Source organism: Xiphophorus hellerii, chromosome 7 (assembly GCF_003331165.1).
Source record: "Xiphophorus hellerii strain 12219 chromosome 7, Xiphophorus_hellerii-4.1, whole genome shotgun sequence".
Taxonomy (NCBI): domain Eukaryota; kingdom Metazoa; phylum Chordata; class Actinopteri; order Cyprinodontiformes; family Poeciliidae; genus Xiphophorus; species Xiphophorus hellerii.
Genome location: NC_045678.1, coordinates 15,024,662 through 15,049,077, shown reverse-complemented (window position 1 = coordinate 15,049,077; position 24,416 = coordinate 15,024,662). Strand labels below are relative to the sequence as shown.

The 24,416-nt window shown below is 38.3% G+C and overlaps 1 protein-coding gene across 2 annotated transcripts in view; it reads left to right on the top strand.

The window, feature by feature from the left end:
- igsf3 (immunoglobulin superfamily, member 3) overlaps positions 1-24,416 on the top strand; it is a 110,035-nt gene that overhangs the window by 1,199 nt on the left and 84,420 nt on the right. The gene's annotated exons all lie outside the window — the stretch shown is intronic.

Here is a 24,416-nt window from a genome sequence, read left to right as displayed (position 1 = left end):
GTTGTTCACACACAGAACAGCTGTGTCTGTGTGTGAAGTAGGTTAATATCGTGTGGACTTTAGTCACACATTAAGCCGGTATATTGTTTGATCGCCGATCTTAAAGACTGGTCATTTAGAGAAGCTGCTGCTTTTTTTTTTTCTTTTTTCTTTTCTAAGGTAGACACACAATTACATCATTGATACACCTGGATAAACCTCATGATCTGATTGGTGAAATCTCTCTATGGGTGTGAGCAAATGTTTACAGGCGTAGTGCCTTGTGATGGTTTTGTCACAACCCCAAATGTAACTATATTTTATTGGGATTTAGAAAAAAAACTATCTCCTGTAAACACAATCTTTATGCTGGAACATTGTAGTTGCAGCATCAAGATATAGTGATGTCTTTCTTTACCAAAGACTGGAAAGCTTTTCATAGTTGGTTTGATGATGAATGGGGTGAAATGCACAATCCTAAAGAAACCTGTTAGAGGCTGCAAAAGATTTCAGCCTGGGACTGAGGCAGCATGGGCAAATAGTCATTGAAACATGGTAGTGGGAGAATCATGATACGGTTATTAGAGTATTCTTTTCTTCAGGAGGATGGCAAGAAGGGAGTTGGTATATACAGGGTGGCCCTGGCTGAAAACCTCTTAGTCTTCAAAAGACTTAAGACAATCTGAACATACAGTCAGAACCTCAAAGGACTGGTGGAGATCAAAGCACATGTTCAAGCAGTAGAGTCAAAGTCAAGACCTAAATTTGAGACACTACTCAACAGTTAAAAGGTGAGTTTGGCAGATCAGGTGTTCCCCGTCCAATCCGACTTTGATTTTGCCATTTTGCAGATAAAATAGTCAAAAATGCAATCTTTAGATGTGCAAAGCTGATTGAGACATGCCCTAAAAGACTGGCAGCTGTTTTTGCTGCCAAATGTAGTTTTGCAAAGTTGAGAGGCTGAATACAAATACAATTTACACTTCCAATTATTTTTCATAAAAAAAGAAAGGAAACAAAACAATCAATACTTTAATTTAACTTAAACATTATGCTGTTCTTTGTGGTGATCTATCTCATAAAATCCCCCAAAAATTATGTTGAAGTTTGGGATTGTGAAGTCCAATTAGTATTTTGCAAGGTACTGTACACAGTTCCCATGTGTTATGTTTCTAATTACCATTTTTCTGTAATTTATTGAATTTCATGGACAAATACAGGATTGAAGCGTGAGCATCCCGGTGACACACACCCAGAAGCACACACAGAAGCAGTGACAGTCACACAGGCGTGACTCCCGACACACTCACGCCTGCACACGCACAGCCTCCCTTCTTGCCATACATCCTGTGTCTGAGCTGTCCCAAACAAACACCAGATGGCTTTTCTGTTCCTGGATGGGGTGGCCTGTCAGCGCTGCTGGGGGGGTGGACAGAGATTGGGGATGGGAGTGGAAGCTGGCCCTCTGGAGGCCCCCACTCAGCCAAGAGGATTACCAGTCTGTGCCTCGCCTCAAGTCCCCCTTTTAGCATGTCAAGTCACTTTCACTGGGGTAGGGTGGAGAAGGGGGAGCGAGAGAAAGTTGTTTTTCTTTTGTTTAAATGCAAGTATCTGTTGGTCCTAATAGAGATGCATCTCTCTTTTTCACTAAACACTAAAGGATTGTGTCAGATGTTTTGAAGTGAGGGTGTGTTAAAAGGTTATATGCAGTTTATGTCTCACCTGCAGTGGATAACTTACTTAGTGTTCTCATTTAGTGTAAATCCAGATTTGTTGGTCCCAAAGGCAGAGGCTAACAACTACTCAGAGAGTGGCCAGGACCAAAGCGGACCTCTCTTGTCTTAAAACAACTCCAGTCTCAAAAACGTCTGAGGGGTTTATGTGAACACTACTTTATGAACCTTTAAACTGTCGTCAATGGATTGAATGGCAGGAACACCATTCTTGGTATACTCACCAAGAATGGAACATTTAAAAAGGTTGTAGGTCAGAATAAGTGCATGATATCAAAGTAAAAATGATCCCAGTTAAAGTGAGGCGATATTGTTTTGAGTTTCATGCTGTTTTCTATTAGACTGTTCCTCTGACTGGATACTTTATATGTTCTTGGTATGTGTTTTTGACAGGAATGTCATTGGTGGTTCACCCCCGCCTCCTTCAAAGTGTTTTGTGTTAAAAAAAAAATCAGCTTCTTAAGAAAGAACCATGCAATGCAAACATCACAACAGAATAAAGATTCATAAAATATCATTTGCAAAAAACACTGACATCTTTAAGACTGAAATTGCTAAAATCAATATAAGTTTTCCATCATATTTTAGGCCCTCTTGGACTTGCCGTTGGTGTTAGCCTCCAGGACCAATGGATTTATACTAAATGAAATAACAAAGATACGATAGTACATGCTTGTAGGTTTTTAATAAAATCTCTTTTTAAAAATCTGAACTATTCTTTAAGCTTTCATTATAATCCTGAATCCTTAAATTAGTCTGAGATGTTGGGGAATATGGAGAGTTTGATGAAGATGAATTTGATTAATGTGATGTATGGTTTTCATTACCACACTGTTCTCATCCCAACCTCAGACAGGCAACTGAGATGTGTCTCATCATTATAGATCCAGATCTGCTTTAATTATTCTAAATTTAGGTATTCTCAACAAAACTTTGTAAATGTTTTGGTAGTGTCGGCTACAAAGAACAGTTTTTGTTTGTTTACATATTACACACCATTTACACTGAATAAATAAAGTGTGAAAGGAATCAAATAGATTCTGGTCATTTTGCCAACTTTGCTGTTACCTGCCTGGTTTTAGGTGTTAGGTATCCAGCTTTTGTACCAAACTGAGTTGTCTGTTGTGGAGCATTTTCTAATAGACGATGCTTCAATTTGTACCCACAAGGTTGATGTTTCACATCTTCTTTGACAACCTTGTTTTAAGATGTTTTCTATATTCTACTCAGCCTCCTGCCAGCAGAAAGTTGCTTTGGTTTACACAGGGATCATGATCATAAAAATCAACTGGCCCAATACCCCAAATAAATGTACTTATAGTACTAAATTATTAGAAAATGATATACTTGTACACTTAATCAGAGAATTTGATCATTTCCACAATTACTCCTCTCCTGTAGAAACGAAGCACTAACGCTACTTGCTTTATAGATTGTTGTTGGGGTTGAGTCCGACTTGTGGGTCATAAAACACCAAGCATGGGGTATTTAAATGATCTCCAGAAGTCAAAGTGATTTCACTAATCATTGCTTATGGTATATTAAAATAGATGGAAACAACTGGGATAAATAGCTTTAAAGTAGTATCCTGGGTTTGACTTATTGGCAAGATATGCATGTTTCAGCTAGAGCTGAACAGGGTCGTAGTCTTGCTGCAGTCTGGCTATAGCACCGCTGCTTTTCCTCCACTAAAAGCATAAAAAATTCTTTGCAATAAATTGCCATGTCATTTTTTAAAATCTTCCAAACACTTCATTCGCACGGTTCTAAGAGATATGTACCCAAGTCTTTATGTGTGTGATCAGCTCCCTGTTCTACTGCCACCCGTCAGGCAACCCAAATGTTTGCGCTTGAATTTTGCTTGTTCAAAATGAATAAAATAAAGACTCCTGACGGCTGCGTTCGTCGAAAACAGTATCCATCATAGTTAGATCTGGAGGTGTCACCTGCAATTTCTTTTTTTTTTTTTTTTTGCAGGTAAATCTTATTTTGCGTTATTTGTGCTGCTGAGCTTGCAACCAGGTGTGAGCAAGTGAGAGCGCGTGCATGCGATTCTGTTTGTTTGTGGCAGAGGGGCGTGTGGTATAAGGCACATAAAAAGAGTCGCCTAAAGGAACGAATGGTTATTAGCTTTACAAACAGGATGTCTTCCCTTTCCCCCCACAGAGAGTGAGAGAGATTTCACGCTTTTTCTGTGCTGTAACTGTGTGTGTTTTGTATGAGAGTGGGGCTTGAAATGGGAAGCCAAACCCAAAGTCCCAGTTTATTTAACTAAATTGAAAGTTTAATATGTGTGTGGCTGACTGCTTTAACTGTTAAAGGCATCAGTGCTTTCCATTTACTTGGCTGACAAGAGAGCGGCCAGAAGTTCTCTAGGTTCTGGTTGAGTGCTGTTGGTTCTGAATATCAGCTGGCCTGAGAACAGCTTCACCTTATACAGATTGAGGATTTCGCAGATTATGTCTGACAATGTGCACTTTTTTTCTTACTGGCACTATAGTGGTATGCCAGCTTTTAGGACAAAGTTTACTTACTGGTTTGGATTGAGTAGGTTGGTTGTGGATATATATAAGAGAATAAAACATTTTTCACACAGCTGGTGAAGGTGGTAATATGCAAGAGAATCATAAGCACAGTATTTCTATGCAGCGAAAAGTCTTGCAGACAGCATCATATTTACATCTCAATTTTCTGGCAGTCAGGGTGATGGATTGTTTATAAAACATGGATGTAGATATGGGATCTGAAATTATTCAAGCCAGGTTACATTTGAAGTGAAGTGCCTCTCCTGAACTCAGAGGGAGATGGAATAGCATGTGAGCTATGGGTCTGTTTTATTTTGATCTTCATTAAGTACAGTTACTTGTTGACACGAATAAGGAGTATCTTATTTGTGTCAATAAATAGTCCAATGCCATGGCGGCAACCCAATGTATTTAGCCATGCAGATGTTGTGAAGATGACTTGCAGAAGTTCAAAGCGAGCATCATGAGATAAAATTTCAAAAAAACAAAAAACCGTTGGATCTAAGTCTCTTTGAACGTGGGATTGTTTTTACTACTAGATGGCCTGGTCTGAATATTTCAGAAACTGCTGGTCTATGAAGATTTTCCATCTTTATGGTTTACACAACATGGTCAGAAAAATAGTCTCTGGTGATTGTCACTTGTATGGATGAAAATGTGTTATAAATGTCACCAGTCAGAGAAGGATAGTAAGACTGATTTGAGATAGAGAAAAACAACAGTACCTCAAGTAACCCATTACAACCAGTGTACGTGGAATACCACCTCTAAACAGACCAACACTTAAGTCATGTTAGGTATAGTAGTGATCCTGTGCCAATTCTGGCACCTAAGAACTTGAAACAAAAGCTACAATTAACAGAAGCTCACCAAATTTAGACAATAATGGACTGAAAAAAAGATTTTCTGTTCTAGTGAGTTTCAAATTCAGGCTCTCCACATTAAAATGATGGGGTCAGAATTTGACATAAAACCACCGGTCTAACTGCAGCTTGGTGGTGGGAGCATGATGATGTGTAACATATTTTCTTTACATATTTGGAACACCTCTGTACCAATGTCCATCATTCAAACTCCACTGCTTACTTTAGTATTGTTGCTGACTATATCAATCTCTTTATGACCGCAGTGTCAGCAGGATAACACACCATGTCACAAACCTGAAACCACATACTGGTTTCTTGAACGTGATAATGAATTCACTGAACTTTCCGTTGTCACCAGATCTCATTCCAACAGAGCATCATTGAGATGAGGTTGGAATGGGAGAATCACATCATGGATGTGCAGCTGAGAAATCTGCTGCAACTGCATGATGTTATGGAGTCAGTATGGATGAAAAGAGGCAAAATCTGGTCCAACGTGGAACTAGAAATGTGAACTTAATAAAATTACTGTTAGGATTAAGGCGTTGACACCACATTATGCAACTTTTTTTTTTGTCCTTTTGTCTTTGTTTGCGTTTTCAAGTTCTGTTCTTCACAAAAATCATCTAAGAAAATGCCATCTCTTGTAAGCTGTACTAGCACAAAGTTTTGATAATGTTACAATTATAAATTGCTTGTGAGTGCATGGGCTAAAAAAACATGAGATAATCAAGGTTGCTACAATATTGTTTGGATTCACTATATAAGCTCTCATGCTATGCTAGCCTGGTAAAACCCAGACTACGTTCTATGCCATTTGCTTCATACACAGGGTCTGGGCTCTCAGCTGTTGAGAAACGATTGCTTACTGGAGGCGTGGCTTTTACCCAATTGCTAACATCTGCCAGTGAAGTATGTAATGTGCTATTTTGATGCTATGAAGCTTACTGGAAATTGCCTGTCGATGAAGGCGGCTGTTAATGTTAATTCAATATTCGAAAGCGTGGCCTGAACGGCTTTGTTCACTTCGTCTGCTGCCATTGCTAAAACTATTAACAAACTGCAATTCTGAAAGAACACAGAAAATCAATGTCATCCTTCACAACTTCTCCTTCTGTTTGCTGATTGGCCCTGTAAAAAATCTGCCAGAGACAATCCAAGTCAAGGGGAGAAAGCCAGACTGTGCTAGGAGTGAGAGGAAGGCAAAGGCCAGGCTGCACACATCCTGAACTAAAGCACAATGTGGCGAAACTGTATGCATAAATTCTCATTCCTGTGGTGTATGTTTATAACATATTTTGTCAGCTTGTGTCTTACTAGCTACCTAATGCAGCAAGGAAGACACTTTTAAACAATAGTGTTGCTCAGCTAGATGAATGTTTAGCATTTTAAGATTCTCCCACAAGTTCCGAGAAACTTCAACAAGACTTTCTGCGTACCAAGATAATTTTGAATTGTTTCACTTCTTCCACAAAACTGTTTGGTTCATGTTATCTACTGTCATAATTTCTGGCAGCTGAGCAAAAGACCTCAGAATAACCTTGGTTTCTGGAAAAGTGTTTCTGCAGTCAAAACACACCTATAGTGTTGGATCGTGTGCTAGCCAAGACAGTTGGGCAGATTAAGGCAAAATGTTGGCACATTCAGCTGCACTGTGGCAGTGACTTGGGCTCTGTGGTAGGTGTTGCATTTGGTTGCATTGCCTTAGAGCAGCAAGGTTATTACTGGAGGGTATTTTGATTCGTTATGCTGTTTCACCAAAAATATAGGTCTGATCCAATATTGACAGAACTGCGATCAAGCAATGTAGTGTATATAAAAAGTAAAGCAATGTATGGCATACAGAAATTGTTCTTAAATTATATTTCTCCTTCTAATACAACACCTCAGGGGATTATTATGAGGATTCTTACTAAGCTGGATATACTGTAGAATATTCAATGTGGATTCAGTTTTATCAAAAGAATTATAACATTTTCAGATAATACACAAGGACATGACATTGGAATTATCTATGTTTTAGTAGCAGGGATGACTAACCAAGTAAATCCTCAGTGAAATGTGAATATTTTCCTCCTAAGCCTTCCCTATGGTTAGACAAACAACTTTCCATCCATGATAGAAAAACAAACCTTTACATTGGAAACTGTAGAGCTACTACTCTGGTTGCCAGATTTGAAATAGTTTTAACGTTTAAGTTGGGAATCAGTGTGAGCTTACGGTTGGCACATTTAAACACATTTAGACACAGTTAGCTAAATTTATCCCCATGAATCCTAACATGTCCTTGTCAGCAAGAAATTTTCTTGATATCCTATATGTGACAAGAACTGAAATGCACAACTTTCAGACAGTCTTCATAGGACTTTCTTACTGCACACTCGCCTCATATTTCTTGGAGACCATAAGAAAATTCTGCCCGGAATAACAAGCTGCAAGAACTCCCAAACCAAGGCTGCAGGAAAAGAAGAATGTTTGCTGCCCTGAGATAGAGAGAACAATTTCTCTGTTCTTATGGAGTGTGTATTGGCCTTCATATTAGATCAGAGAGACCTAGCAGTCTAGCATATCTTTTTCACATATTTAAAAAACAAAATCTGAACTGTATATTTTGAAACGAAATTTGCCTCATGACTTTGTGCACTGTTTGAAAACAAATTGGATTCTTACAAGCCGCAGAAAAGCAATAGGATTCTATCTTTTATTCAAAAACATTATGCATCTTATTAAACTGAATTGATCAGGAGATGTGAGGGGCTTCTTTTGCTGTGTTTAATAGCTGGTTTCAAGTCAGAGAAGATGCTAAAACAGGAGCTATGTTACAGGGCTATTGAGTGACTGTAAAAATGGAAAGTTATGAGTATGCACAAATGGCAGCAAACGTTGAGCAAATCAGCAAGGTGTAAAGCCAGTGCTGCATAATTGGCACAATTAAAAACATGGCTGTAGTTAAAAGCTCATTTTCAACTTAGGCATAACTAGCTGTTGTCTATTGCTCTGTGTTTGTGTGTACTCTTCGTAAACATTTTACTGTGTAGTAAGTTATGACATTTAAAGCCACTCAAGCATACATTATTTTTTATGTCTTTCTCTGTCAAATGGCACAAATGTTTAAGAGGGCTTTTGTTTGAACAATAACATTTCTTCTTGTCAGAAAAACTCATTAAATTAGTACATTTCCTAGTGTGAAGCAGGTTTATAATTAAAACTGAAAGTGAATAAAAACCAGTCGCATTTGGTTTAATTATCTGCTGCACAGAACTGGTAGTGTGAGCATTAGTTTTAGACAGAGAAAAAAAATGGATGACAGGAGTTCTATGTTAAAAGAGATGGCATAAAAACAAGTTTTGACATGAACAGTTCTTAAAAAAAAGAATTCAAACCCTGTGAACATTTCGCTATTTGTCATGTTACAACCAAAATGTAATTTATATACGATGAACCAACCTAAAGTAGTGTATAATTGTGCATATTTCTAGAGAACGACAACTGAAAGGTCTGACGGGCATCAGCCCCACTAAATCGATACTTTGTAGAACCACTTTTAAGTGCAATTACAGTTGCTAGCTTTTGATGGAAAATCTGTCAGCTTTATAATTCCAAAGACTGAACTATTTTTTCAAAATTGTTCAGCTATATTCTCAAGTAGATTAGATTAAGTTCTGGACTTTGACTACTGGGGTATTGTTACACATAGATATACTTAAATCAAAACTTTTTTGAGGTTCTTTTTGTTTTATGCTACTGCAGCTTCCATCAACACTTAGTTGCCTACCATTCTCTGTTTGAACAATACCATCTCCTTAGCATGTATGCTAGGTTTCTCTATGGGGATTAGCAATTTAAGTTTTTTTTTTTTTGCCACAGATAATAAGTTGCATGTTGGCCAAAATGTTCAAATCTGATATCTTCTGAGCATCTTCTTCTATAGTTTCCTGTTTCCATTTCCACTGCTTGTGGAAACTAAAAACAGGGCTTCTTTCACCCATGGCTTTCTTTCAACATTGGCTTTCTTCTCTAATTGACGCCCTCCTTCCTCAGCCTGTCAGTTTAGTTGGATGACTAGGACTTGGTCTTTGCCATATTCTTTCCACTTTCAAATGGAATATGTAGAGTATTTGAAAGTGGAAACGGTATGGCTGATCGGTACTCCGAGATATTTGAAAGTTGAGTTTTTGTTTTATGAGATAACCCTTCTAGCTTATAAAGATTTCTTAGCACTTTATCCCTGACCTGTTTGTTTTGTTCCTCGGTTTGTATGAGGCCTTTTCATCACTAATGTTCTCTAACAAACTGTTGAGGACTTCATAGACCAGCTGTGTTTACTCTGAGATTAAATTACACATAGGTAAACTCTACTGTTATTTACTAATAAAGTGACTCATAAGGTCACACTTTTCAGATGAAAGGAAACTGAATAGAGATTTTTTTTAATGTATTCATATTTGTGAGATTCAAGAATAATTTTCCCTCCTCTCATGGTCTGTAATGTAAAATCGCACAAAATACTTTAGAGTTTGTGCTTGTAATATGACAAAACATAAAAAATTGTTTAGTCTCAGGTTTTGTTCAACCTTTTACTGGCCATTTGTTGGTAGTTGTTGAATTATTTAAACCTGCTTTTAAGGTTCAACATCCGAGGTGCCACTCCCCGATGCCACCCCCTGACGTTACTCTGTCCCAAATGAGAGGGACAGCTGGAGGAGTCCCACCCAAAAATTACACACATTCTACATGTGGTTAAACCAGTGTGTCCTCTTATTGGGTCAGCTTTTAAAACTCTTAAAAATGTGTTTCTTGTTTATTTGGGGTTTTTTTTTTTCAGTTTTACTGTGACAACACACTCTGAAAGTGTGTTGTTATTTTCAGAATTACAAGAACAAAATATCTCATTTGCATGAGATATTTCAGTCTAGACAATATCAGAACATAATAAATCACCGTCTAGGTGTTTGCGTCTGTTCTATGTTCTGTGTATGGCTTGGGAAATCTTTGGCACTTGTTCTCTGAGATTTGCTGGTTGTTGTCATGAGAATCCAAGGCAGTCCTTCTGGCTGTCAGCGGAATCATGGCCTCGTGTAGCTTGCTCTCTGATTATTGCTCTCTGTGCTTTCCTTGTTATTTTTCTGTCTTCTATATATGTCGTAGTTGCACAGATGCTGGTTTGCAAAATAAACACCAGCGCCACGTCTTTGTATACCCTCATGACAACATCCCCTTTGTGCTATTGTTTTTTATCATATCATAACACTGTTGACTCAACTGACAAAGGACAAAACAATAGGAAAGTAGAAACAAGGCTGTCAGCTCATAAAAAAAGTTTTTAATAAACAGCTGTTAGAGTTGGTACATATTAAAACCACGACTCTCTTTGTCAATATCTATCCATGCCAATCATGTATGCATCAATAGGACTTTATAAGTTGGGTTTGATTGCAGTAATGGGGGGTTTCGTTTTGTGCAGGGGGATTTTTTTGCTTCAGGTACACCTTCAGGCACATACTAGTTAGTGTCAAATAGCCACAGGGCGAGTAGCTGGCCTGTACTACAGGCTTCACAGTCTGTTACTGAAACTCACACCGAGTCACTAGTTTTACTGCTACAGTGAATTCTCCAATCAGGGTCCAACGTCTCGCTGTCTCCTCTTCAAGCTAAAAGCCTAGTAACCTGTTGTTCCATTGTCACTTCCGAAGAGATGAAGCCATTTGTTCTTCTTTAGTTGGAACTGATTGAACTAAAGTTAGCTATGAGTAACCACAGTGTCTTCTCAAGCATACAGTGTCTGCTTTTTAAATGATGATCCTCCCCTGTGACCCAGATTTGAGATGTGGTCTCTCTCTCTCTCTCCCCCTCAAATGGAGAAGATGATTGACTGACGAGAAACAAAAGACTGGTTTTAACCATGAGCCCTCCATTGTTTTTCCTTTTGGGACATACAGTATATTCCCTGAACCTTGTATTTTACCCTGGTTGTTTCTTGTGTGTGGTTTTATTGTAGTGTCCATAATAAAGCCACATGCTTAAATATTGCAAATATTTTGACCTAATTGTTATGACATTTTGTCGTAACAATTACACTTTATAGCTATTACGAAGTGACTACAATCTACATGGAAAGTACACTTTAAAGGGTTTTTGCTGCGGTAGACTTATTGTCTTCTCACTTGAAATTAGACAACAAGAGAGGCTGACATTACAACCTCGTGATTTGACACATTTACAATATGAAACAGAATTGAAATCACCTCTAAAGGCCTATGTGTACTTCACAGGGACAGATAAATGTGTCGTCACTTTCAGAGCTACACAAACAAAATGACAGCATTCTATTCTGGAAGTTCTGACAGCTTTTTAATATATACTAACGATAGAACAAATTTCTCTCTCTTTTTTTTTTGCTATGCATGTCTTGAGTTGGCATAGTAAGTTTGTTACATTTACAGCACTCCTGTTAAAAAAGGTGACTGTTTTATTTATTATGTGTGTATATGCATATCAAGTCAACAGGGAATGATCCCCCAACTTATCCCCCTCCCACAGTGTAATAGCTGTAAGAAAACCCTGTCGCTCCTTTGATTCATGAGGATACTATGGACACTATTTCACAATTTATCATCATATTGTCTCCATTTGTTACTCTCTAGTTGTAAATCTAAAATATTTAGATTAAAACAGAGTTTGGATTTGAAAACCCATTATTCGGTTTGTGTTAACACATAAAAAAAGAACATTTCCAGGGCTTTGTTTTTTTTGGCATTTTGGCCTTGTTTGACAGAAAAGTCTGTCTACTTCTAAGCACAGAGCTCAGAAAAAGGGGATCGTCCAGAGAATTAAATTTGCACAAACTGCCACTGACCTAGTCTGGTTTCTTAGCTTAAACGTATTCACAGCTTGCTGGTTTATGTCATTTTTATTTGTACTTCAGAACAAAAACTGTCAAAATATTATTTTGACTGTACGAGTCACTCACAAGAGAGAGTAATTTAAAATCATCAGAGGATTTAAATCATATATTATTATAAAGTTAAAAGAAAATATGACGTGTAAATCAGTCTAAACAGAAATTATGGGTGGGGGAAAGTAGAATATTCAAAAGTCCCTTCCTTCATGAAACCCTGTCTAAGAGCTGATTGTAAATAAAAAGAACAACCTTCGCTTGAGGGGTATTTTATCCTGATGGATGCAGTGGAAATACAGCCTGGCCTAAGTTTTTGAAGGAGACATTCTGCCTGCTGCAATAGTTTAGTAAGAAGCTACTGCTGGACACAGAACAGGGGCAGCTTTTGCTTTGTATCTCATTTGAATCTACTCCCTGACGTCTGTTTAACCGTCTGGTCTTTACACTCCTCCACAGATTCACAGAATCTTGTCGCTGAGCCGGCTCATCTCTTCAGATTATATCTTGCGTGTTTCTGATAACAAACCCCAAAACAGCCTTCTAGCTATTAGTGAACTGGTTTGTTCTTTTTGGGCTGATTTGCATGGTTCTCTGCCTTGTGCACGTTAAAGGCACTCCAGCTGCTTTCTCTGCAGTGAATAACCCCTGACCTCCCTCCCCCACTGTTTTTTGAAACAATGCAGGGCCCATCCCACCCATTCTTCAAAGAGCACTAATTAGAAACTGATAGTAAGTGGGATGCAAACTAGATGGTTTATCCACCTTAAACGGGAGCTTTTGTCTTTAATAGTCACGTTTATCTCCAACCTTCTCAAGATTTAACGACTAAAGCAAACCCCCCCTCTCTTCTCCTTTGGGAATTTGTCTGCTCCTCCTCCCCTTTTTTTTTTTTTTACGTTTATGTGGTGGGAGCAATGATGGTGGCTGGCTGGAGAGAGGACTCCACTTCACTCCTCCACACCAACACACAAACACAGAGCTCTGTGAGCTACCGTCCCTGCATGCAGCTACACTCTCTCTGCTCCCTGCTTGATCCTACACCCAAGCAGATCCCACGCTGGTGGGATGCACACCAAGCGCCGTAACTATGGCTACGGCTCCCAGCACACACGCTGCCGATCCAGGAGCGGTGACAAACGCTCAGCCTGGTGTTTCCCATTCAGACTGTGCACCTAACTTTCTGTCAACAACAAAAAATCTCTTGGCTCTCTTTGTGTTTTCCAAAACTATCCCTCTTTCCGCTTCACTCCTCCAACCTAAAAAGGTGGATGCATTTGTGTGTGCATCCTTATTTTGCATTCATGAATGCGTGTTTTTATCCAGCTCGTGTCTTTGACAGCCGGGGAGGCAAATGACAGACAAAGGCAGAAAAAGTCTGTTTGAAGTAGACTACTTAATACTTAATTACTTTTGTCTTCCAATCTGAAGCTTTATGTACAAACGCCATGGCAGAAAGCGGGTTGCCAATCATGCAAAAACTAGCAACTGTACATTAAGTAGATGCAGCTGTCAGACATAATTGTACACAAGTCTGAGATGGATAATGACTGAACATAGCAGCATCTCAGCTTGGTCTTGCTTGCCTTTATTAGAATAATTTATTCACATGAATTAATTTTGGTGTTGTGATGTGGTTAATTCTTTAGTTTAAAACTTTTGTTTAGCATAGATTTGGGACTGCGTGAGTGTTCAAGCAGACCAAATAGGGGGAAGTGTGTGAGGTCGGGATGATTATTGGGGGAAGGGGTGGTTGGAGGTTAGTAGGGTAGCAGGTGTCCACAAAGAGTTAATGGACTAAGTGCTGGGAGTATAGCTGGAGGCTGTTAATGTACTCGAAGAGTGTGTGTGCCTGTGTGTATCAGTGTGTGTATGTGTACAAGGGTTGATATGAATGGATCAGCCCTTCACAAAACCAAAACTGGTGTTGCCAGCCTTCTAGCTATTAGTGAGTCATTAAAACTGTTTTATCTTACCAGTTCTTAACAGTAGATATAACTAATCTCCGGTTAGCATTTGACACTAACAAATGATAATCTTGAGAAAAAGCACTGTGATATTATAGCATTTACATTTAAATTTAAAAAAAGATGCTAATGATTCTACTTTTAACAAAAAAAATACGTACAGTTTCATTTTTTTTAATGGACTTAAACAAAAGTAGGAAGTAATTACATAGGAAATAGTTAAATAAAGTTAGTATTTTTAAGAAAACCTGCTCATTTAATTAAACTGATATTAGATAAGTAATTAGGGGAAGTTTGTTCTTTGGTAGCCTAACAGACATGCTGGGTGTAGCTTACCAACTGTAAAATGTTGCCTTGACAGGCATATATCACCATTTTACAACTTTTTCTTTTCAACTGTGTCCAGGTGCTCTCTGAATGCAGTAGCTTAGAGATACAACAAAAGAGCACCCTACAGAGGGATTTAAAAGTGCTCTGTAGTGAGCCCAGTCCGCATGTAACCATGGCCAATGACTGCTGGTGACTAAAGCTGTAGTTTAAAATGCAAAAATTCTGATAGTAATTAAATAAACAACATTGTTTGTTCTATTACTCTCTTTTCCACTGTTAAGCTAATGCTCATGGATGTCAACCCTCCCATTTTTCCATATGCCAGAATAATTTTATGCAGGTGTCACTTTTCTCCATGGAATCAGTATGTGTTTTACTCGTGGGGGTTTAACAGCCCTACAGCAGTGTAGCTGTCAAAATGGCACTCATTGGACACAGTCTGTCAAACCTCTCCAACTTTAAAAGGCTGTCCACAGTTTCGTCACAGCAAGATGTTGTTCAGCCATAAAACGTCACTTCAAGCTAATGCTACACATGCTGTGGTTCAGAGGAAACTCAGACTACCAAAACAGGAAGGGTAGTAAAATGTTTCCCGTGGGTGTCTGAGCCTCATTTGGCTCCATTGCTACATTTTCTGACTTGATAAAATGTATGCTAATAACTAACACCTAGAGTTGCCTAGATGTTCATGCATCAATGTCATAATCCTAAGGCAAGACGATTTTCCCATGGAGAATCAGCCATCCCCATAAAAATGTTTTCTGTTTGACAGTAGTAAGACAGACATCGATTCATTGATGTTTACTTTAAAATATATTCATGTTTTTCACAACTGAAAACATTTCCAAACACCCACAATTGCCTTGTTACATAAATGTGAAATTTTGAAGCAGTTTAAGACTATGCTTTACCTTACTACCAGAAGTTGACCCTTGACTCCAGACATAACTGCTGGTTTTAAGCACTGACTTAAACACATCCATGTTGCATAAACAGTTTTTCAGTTCATCACATCCTATATTAAATGTACAACTCTCTTATGTTCTTGAGCACCAAGCTTCCAGAAAACCTGTCTATTTTATCCAACATTCACATTCATTGAATAAATTTCTGCTGGAGCTAGAGAGGTGCTCTTCTTCACTAGCAAGCTGCAGCTTCTCATAGTCACTCACTCTTTTTTTTAAATTTTAATTATTCATTGACAATATGGTTAGTAAGGAGCTGACTTGACACATACTTTTTAGATTTTAATGAAATTTATATGACAAGATGTTTCTCTTGCTGTGCCACATTTGACTGTGGTGCAGCAGATGAGTTTCAGCTCTGCCCAGACTCTCCCTGTTGACTTTTGCTGCAATGCTCCAAAGCTATATGACACAGTATTTCCAACTGCGTTCCAGAGTAAGCTTGCATACTTTGTAATATTTCCATGTTGAAGGGCAGATTAATAAAGTCACATGTGACATTTGATAAATGGTTGTTTTGCAGGATGAGCAAGAGAAAAACTAATGAATGTTGATCGAAATTGTGCTCAGGCTGTTATTTGAATGGATCAGAGGAATCATTGTGTGCTTATTAAATCTGATTCCAAAGGCTTCTGTTTTTCTGTGGTCAAACAGGAAGGCAAAGCAGCTGAGGATGTGGGAGGAAGGATAAAGAGGCAGCTGTTGAACAGAGGGGGATAGATGTGATATGGCCCAAGCAATTAACACAATAGAAAAATGATAAAAAAGCATAGGGATAAAAGAGGAGTGAATATGAATTGTCCCAAACTGGAAATAAAAAGGCATTATGGTAAGTGGCCTTTTATGGCAATAACTACTAACGGATAGTATTTAGTAAAACCCAAACACAGACATATGACTTAGCACTGAAAACTCCCCTTTGCTTCCATCCTGGGTGCACCAGCTGTTATGAGCAACAGTGCAGGTGGGGTCATGACTGCTGTGGCCCAGGGGAGCCATAAATCAGAACTAGTTAGCATAGTGAGAGCAGAAGAGAATATGACCGAGGTGGAAGTCACAGCGGGGGTTCAACTTCAGGCAAACTTTTGAGGCCTGGGTTTGACTGACAGAATGTAAGCATTTGGCATAGACCTGTTTGCACTGAGACTCTGCTTAGCAGAGAAATGTGCCTCCTGGTTTTTAAAAATTTAAGGCCTTTATGTATCTCTCTGTCCATGGCCTTGAGCTGCATGGATGTCACCGAGAGGCATGCCTCATATTTAGACTGATTTTGTTGAACCAAATTAAAGTGAAAACTTACAGATACACTAAACTTCAGTCTCACAGGGAACTTCAATGGAATAGAATAAAGGGACTTTTTACTAGAATATAACTGCAGTTTTGAATACTTGTGGTTACATTGGAATAACGTATTAAAGTAGAGAAAACAACAAATCCGTCCACTTGATATTTTCTAAAAGTTGGACATCATTGGTTTTTCTCTACTCATGATTTCACTAGTAATGTATTCTTGGAGTCTCCCTTCGAGTTGAACTAATAATTTTGCTCAGTGCGCATAATTGGCACAATCTCAAAAATCTAAGATGCACACAGACATCTGTAGAAAGTTGCAGTGGACACTAGCAGGTGGGTAAAAAATGTATATCAAAATTTATGTCTTGTAGCCTTTACAATAAGTTGACCGGAAGCCATAAATTGGGCTTTCAAAAACAGCTCTAGTTCATCTGCGTATTACGTAAAGCTTTTAAGAGACAGGGGAAACTCCTCTATCTGTTAAACATGGGAGTAGCAATGACGTAGCTAGTTTTTGGAATGAGAAGGTAAGTAGCACCAGCTAATACTGAATAAAGTCTGTTTTTAACAGTGAAAAGTCACATGCTACAGTAGTTAAAGGTCACAAAAAATGTAAGAAAAAACAACTAGATATTGGAAAAAAACCTGCAATGGGTTTCTTCACTGATTAACCTTTTGGACCTTTCATTATTATTATTATTATTATTATTATTGTTGATACAAAAATCGAGCTAGTTGTCATGGCATGTCAACCATGCATCAGTTATTTCCCACCAGGGACATGTTTTGTGTCTGCTTTGACAAGTGATGATCTATTGATCTGAAGAAAATGAGATTCTCACATTATTTTGTGAGAAATATTGTACACTAGCTGGGGGTCACTCAGTTATTTTGGTTTGATTAGGGATCCTAATCAGTCACGTTATATAAGCCAACTGGTTGAAATGGAAATGAGAACCAAGTCAATTTGAAATAAATGTGTTACAAAGTTTTTCAAAGCACTATAGAGCGAAGTGAAATCATGATTTGATTTGATCCTTTGTATGAGGACTAATCCCCATAACTAAAAGGGGGAAAACAGATTTGAAAAGCTGATCTATAGGTACAAATTGCTTTATGTGAACACAATGGAAGTAGGAAGTGATAAAATGAGTGCACCAATTAAGGAAGGAAGGCATTTATCCACATTCCCTTGTGATTCATATAAATGAAATGTTGCAATTCTTGCTTCCTTCTGAGTGCTCTTGATGCACGTCTTAAGGAAGGTCCTCAGTTGGAAAGCTTGCAGTTATCTGAGGAGAGGGAACAAGGTCACATAAGTTAAAAAATGTCTGGAAAAAAGTTAGTTTGGCAATCTCGTGTTATAAAATGATTATCCAGCAGTGGGCTACACAGTAAAAGAAAAGATAAACTGACTTGACAACATGGAGGTTATGTTAGACATGTGGAGGAGTTTAAAAAATCTAACATTGCTCCACAAACACACCTTTGGCTTGGACCTTTAGTTGGACATTCTGCAGACTACTGTGAGCTCTCCTTACACTTCGAGGCCTTGTCGAAGGTTTTCTAATACCTTTAGAGGTGACAGCAAATGCAGAATAATGGGAAACCAGGCAGAAGGTTGCACAGCGTCACAACCAACACATTAGAACTAAATAGCAGCTTCTCTTCTGATGCTGTACGGCTCATGAACTTGTCTTCACAAACTGCACACTAGATTTTGTTTTTATTCTTACATGGGCATTGATGTATTCTTATATTTATTTTTTATGTTGCTTTGTTTTTTATTGCTAAATTTTCTATATCTGAGTAAAAAGGACTGGTGTATGCAGAAATTCAGATCTACTGAAGAGAGATTTTTGGTATTCAAATTGATCTCATGTAGGATCTCTCTGACCAATATGGGATCACATACTACAATTATTGCAGAGACAATTTTGTAGCCTTTTTAATAGTTTGAGAAACAGCCATTTTTTGTGTGCCGGGCTTGTTGATTATGTGAGAGTGCAACATATGTAAAATAAAATCTAGCATATCTGTCTGAAATACATTCAAGGAGTATTAACTTTTCTCATGAAGTACTAAATCAATAGTTTCTCCCTGAAGTCACTGGCTAGAAAAGATATAGCTATTAGGCCCCAAAGATGGATATTTGTGTCCAGATTAGGAGTCCTTCTGCGCTAGATCCTTGTGTCAAATCAGAGATAAAGATGACAGGTAGAAAATATGCATAGCAGGCTTATTTAGAATCTGCTTTCAGGTTTCTCATTTTTTATATTCCAGCAGCTAATCAAGCTGATATTGAATAATCAGATCCCATGCTGTTTGAAATAGTTAAATATTCTTGAGAATGAATTCTGAAGTCTTGCAGAGCAGAGTGTGTTACACAAAAATGAATCAAAAGCTCAAAAAGAGAAGATATGCATTGCATTGAATTCTTTTCTTTTAATATTCTGTGTTGGTAACATTTTGATGTTATTACATTATTCTCTTCTTGAAACTTGCACAGTTTTCTAACTACTAAGAACAGTGCACTTCTGAATGCATATATCTAAAGAAGTAAGCCATATTCTTAAGAAAGACAGGAAATGGACACAATGGGTGGCAGGTTGAAGCATTGTTGTGATGAGGTGATGAAGGGGGGTGTCAAAAAGGGTAGGAAATTCTTAGGGGCAGAGGCCAATGTCAAGCTGTCAAATATGGCGTTAATGCTAATCAAATTTATTTTAAATTGTTTACAGTACTTTTAATAACACCTGAAGGTGACATAGTTACTTGATTGTGGAAATGTTAATAATACCCCCTCCCAAAATGTTGTTTTTGGCTCAAATAACTATTGGAAAGATATTTTCTTTTGAAATGGCCAGAATGATGATGCTACAGGCAGGTATTACATCATTAGCCAGTATGTAGATGTTGCAAAGCTACAGAAAGATTAAGAAAACCAAGGTCTTATTTTTGAAAAGGATGCTTCAGGTATTTACAAGAAAAACTTTTCATTTTCCTCTATCTTGATGCAAACAGAAAGTACATTAAAGCAGTCTAACATGTAGTGATTCATCTCATGCCTTCTGATGTTTTTGGCTTTTGAAAGCTTTGAAAAGTACAACGATGAATCATTCATGCTGGCAAACAAACAAAAAAAAAAACACACTAAAAATTGAAAATCCTCTTGATCGTTACCTAAGCATCCAATATTTATATGACAGACACATGACCAGCCTTAGCTCTATATGCTCCATTGATATGGAGACACAGTATTCTGACATACACAATGACTACTGTTATGCTCGCTGCCTGTACATCTTGTACTCAGTTGCTTTTGCTCCGATTAGTGCTGTGTGGGTGTAATGGGCAGTTGTTGTAAGTGTTTGTCAGCTGTTGAAGTGACCAGACGGCCTGTCTTACCGGCCGCTAATGGAAGTCAACTCTTAAGTCTCCCTTTGTATCAACTCTTCTTCAAGTTGCACTCACTGTCACACCTGTTTTTCAACTGACAGACTTTCCGTGACAAGTGTTTTCTGTTAGCTGCTAATACTTCAGTTTTTTTTCCTCTCTTAAGAAAGATATTTGTCTGCAAAACATGGATTTAAAAGATTCTATTTAATAAATTAGTCAGGCAGTAAGGGATTTGTTGAGGAGTCTGACGCTGGGAGCAGGGTCAGGGGTTGTTAATAACATGCCTGTTACAATGATTTTTACATTCTGATGCAGATGGTGATTAACACTGCAGGAAGGACAAGGGCTGAAAAAGGAGAGAGAGGGAGAGAGAGAGAGAGGAGGATGCTGCCTGAATTGTAATGTTTGACGCTGTCCAGAGCCACTCAAAGAGCCAAAACACTGTGAAAGAGAAATGCTGGGGATTCTCATCAAGGATGACATGATTTCCCAGAGTTATCTACTGACTCATTTCTTCCTCAAAGACAATATGGGCATTTTCAGCCTCCAAGAGCTCATTTCCTGTCACTTATATGTTGGCACAAGTACAAAATCACTTGTCATGTCAATAAGAAAATACTTGAAAATGTGTTTCATATGGCCTTAGTCAATCATGGAATGTTAACGTTCCCATTTTTTATGTCTCATCTTTTTCTGTTCATCAAAGAATCTGTTTTTTTTTTTTTACTTTTTTTCCTACTCTTTCTGGTAATGATGGTAATGGGGTCAAACGCTTGCAGTGGCCCGAGGGCAGAAAGATCAATGGCGGTACAAGAGAATTTTGAACCAGTACTGGAGGAATGGGGGGGGGTATACTCTGATGTGCCGTTTATTTCTCTCTGATATACATATGTGCAGAGTGTAAGTGAGTGTCACACTCATATATTCACTTAGCTCAGTGCTTTTTAGGAGTGGTTGGGACCCTGGAGGTAACTGTCGACCTCCTACTGTTTTCGCTTTTTTTCCCAACCAAGCAATTTCTTTCTCTGCTCTTCTCATCGTTTCCTTGAGTTTTAGGAATCTTCACAGGAACCAAGCATAAGTTTGAACTTCTCTTGGGGCAGATAGGACAAAGATTTCATCCCTTTCATAATTGGTTCATGTTTTAATAACAGATGTTATTTCGGTGATGTTTTTTTTGACATGTAAGTAGTTGGTTGATAGATTATTGGATATGCCTTCTGCTAAAGAAGACTGCTGTAGTTCATGCTAAATTAGTGTGTACTAGGATTGAACGTCATCAAAACTAAAAAATCTACAACCCAGCTGAGCTTGCAAATTAATATCGAGTTACTTTATCAAATATTCATGGCTAAATAAAAAAAAGTGAATCACTAGAAAAACACATTTGTTAACAGTATTTTGCTACAAAACTGAAGTAAGAGCTGGAAAGTCGTATTCCATCAGAGTTAATTGCACTCATTAATGAGATGATTAGTGAAAAAGAAAAAGACTTAGTGCTTGAAAAATTGACTGTTTACTTAATGTAACATGAGTTCATTATAAATAAGCTACTCTGGTTCATTTTCTCAATCTGTTTGTGAGTGTAGTATAAGAATATAATTGACATTTTAGAGATTACTCTTAATTGTTTTCAACAACACAAGCAAATTTGATTCAGGTTTTGATGTCATGTAAACAGATAGGTTTAAAGCTAAAGGTTGCTTAAAGTACATTCATCTTAGTGCTACTGCATGTTTTTGTCCAAAGACAGTGTCATCCGTTAAGGTAATGAGCACCTTCCAGTCACCTAGATGTATCTGTTCAATTGCTTTTAAGTACCAATAGTGGAGCCACTTTTAGGGACCTTCACATGCTGAAGTTTGAAATGAGCATCAAAAGGGAATGAAGGAAATCTAAGAGACTTTGATTATGTTGTGGTTTTTGGTGTCTGTAGGGCTGGCCTGAGCATTTCAAAAATGATGATTTACTGGGATTTTCATCTACAACCATCTCTCAGGTTTAGAGCAAATGGCCTGAATATTTCAACTGAGTAGCAGTGATGTGAGTGAAAATGCCCTGTTGATGTTAGAAGCCTTAGGAGAATGGGTAGACTGGTTTGAGATGATAGAAAGGTGTTAAAATGGAACTCCGGTTTTTGAGGAATGTTTGACACCCTTGGTGAATCTGGGCCAAGAATAATGAAGGAGGTTCTGAAAGCAAGGGCTCCAAGTCTGTACTGCAATGGTTCACCTAATAAAATGGCCAGTGAGTGCATATGCCTAGGTTTCCTTTACTCTTGTATCTTTGGGGACACCTGGTTATATTATCTAGTGGGGGACTATGGTTGGGAATGGGGGAAATATTCCTATATATTACTTGTATAGGAATATGTTGTCTATTTGATATTTCGGACTGAGACATTAGTGACAAGAGTGTCTAGTGTTCCTAAGGAATGGTTGTAAACAGCAACCATTCTTAGTTGCAACAATGCTCATGGAGGAGCATTGTTGTGATGACAGGCTTAAAGGGGAGTGTCAGAAAGACTAGGAGCTTCTTAAAGAAACAGTCCCAATTTCAATTGCAAAGTCAAATTTCTTACATGTCAGTTATTTTTGACATGAATGGCATTTTTTTATAACAACTGAAGGTAACACACTTCAGATTTGTTTCACTAAGCCTTAAATTTGGGACATTATTTATGTGAGTGCCATCAGTTTTGTGACTTTGAGCACAAAAACTGAACTCTTTCATTGAGGTCAGTGTTTGTTTTTATTTTTTGGATGTTAGCCTCCATTTGCATTTGTCAAACTTATCATGAAGACTACAGAATGCATTAAGTTAATAGAAATCCGCACAAAGCTATCTGAAAAACAGCAGCGTGTGTGTGTGTGATGAATACTTTGAATCTCCATGTTAGCACGTTTCCCCGCTGCTGTGAGTATCTTCTATATTGCTTTAACCCCTGCTGCGTTTTTATTATACACCTTTCCAGGTGTATAATTATCACGTGTCACAGCGTAGAGACGATGTCTGTGGAGCAGGCATGTTTCGCTGCTTTTTCCGCTGAGAATAAGACACTGGCCACAAATGATTGGATTAGTGTTTAACCCCCACTTCCACTTAGCTTAATCCGCTTTGCAGCTTTGTGTGTGTGTGTGTTTGTGTTTGTGAGTTTGAAATCATTTGCTCCCATTTCTGTTTGTTCCAACTGATGAACATTAAGGACAGCTTATTTGTGGTCACTCAGCATCATCTTCCATTGGAATCACACTTCCTGCATCCAGTGAAGGTGTGTGGGAAGCAGCTAGCAGCTAAACGAGAGAGATGAGACATGGGGAAGGGGGAAACTGGAAAAAAGTGAGGTGGGGTGCAAGAGAAAGTAAAAACATACAACATCAGCGGTTTGCAGAAATGAAGATGAGCATTAATAATAGAAAAAAAAATACTTAGGCCTTGTTGAGCAAACCCAGGCACCTGGAGATCAAGCCGGCACAGCCAGAGGTGAGGAATCTGTGGGGGGGTTGTGGGCGCAGGATTATTGTGGAAGAGTGGCGGAATAGAGAGATCAGTTGAAGGTCTGCAGGGTTCGGTATGTCATTGTCATCCTTTCTAAACAGCCCGCAGAACGATGGGGACTTTGAAGTTCCACAGAGCTGCCTAAATCCCGCTTGAAAAGATGCAGAGAACCGCGAGGCAGGGAAAAGAGACAGGAATGTGGAGAGAAAGAAACTGCAGGGGCAGGACAAGGGAAGGGATTGATGACGGGTGAAACACAGAGGAAGGAAAGTGAGAGTAATCAGAAGTAAGGAGGCTCGTTTTAAGAGGGATGACAGGAGACAGGCAAGTGGAGGGAAAGCTCTTAATGCACCAGCACTGTGAGAGATGAGTAATTTTAGTTTTTTTTTTTTTTTGGAGGTGTATGAGTAATATGCTTCCAGCAGGTCTTGAAGATGGACTGAAACATGAGAAGCAGTGATGTAGCAGTACAGTTATAAGCTGATCTGAGCTGGAAATTGGTAGCTGTGGTGCTGCCAGATCAGCAAAGTGCCAATACAGCAAAGGGAAAGAGGCGATAGAGTCAGGGTCCTTTTTAACTTCATCCCAGAACATTTAGAGCCAGATTCCTTTCAGGCATTTTTAGTACCAATAAATACTGTTCAAGATTTGCTCTTTTTGGAAGAAGTTTTAATTCTAAATGAATTTCTTACTGTTGAAGTATTTAGCAAATAATCTCTTCTCTGAAAACACAGTGTTAAAAAGAGATATGAGGGTTAAGTACAATGTCCTTTGGAATACAGGATTTGTTGTATTGTATTGGTTATCTTCTAAACAAGAATCATCCTGTGGAAGGAAGCCGGAGGATTCAATGAACTCTTGACACGGGAGACATTCATGGCTGAAATAAAAAAAAAAGAGTTTTTCTTACAGTGAATACATGTTAAAAGAAAAATGGAATAAATATTCTATGAATAATTGTAATTA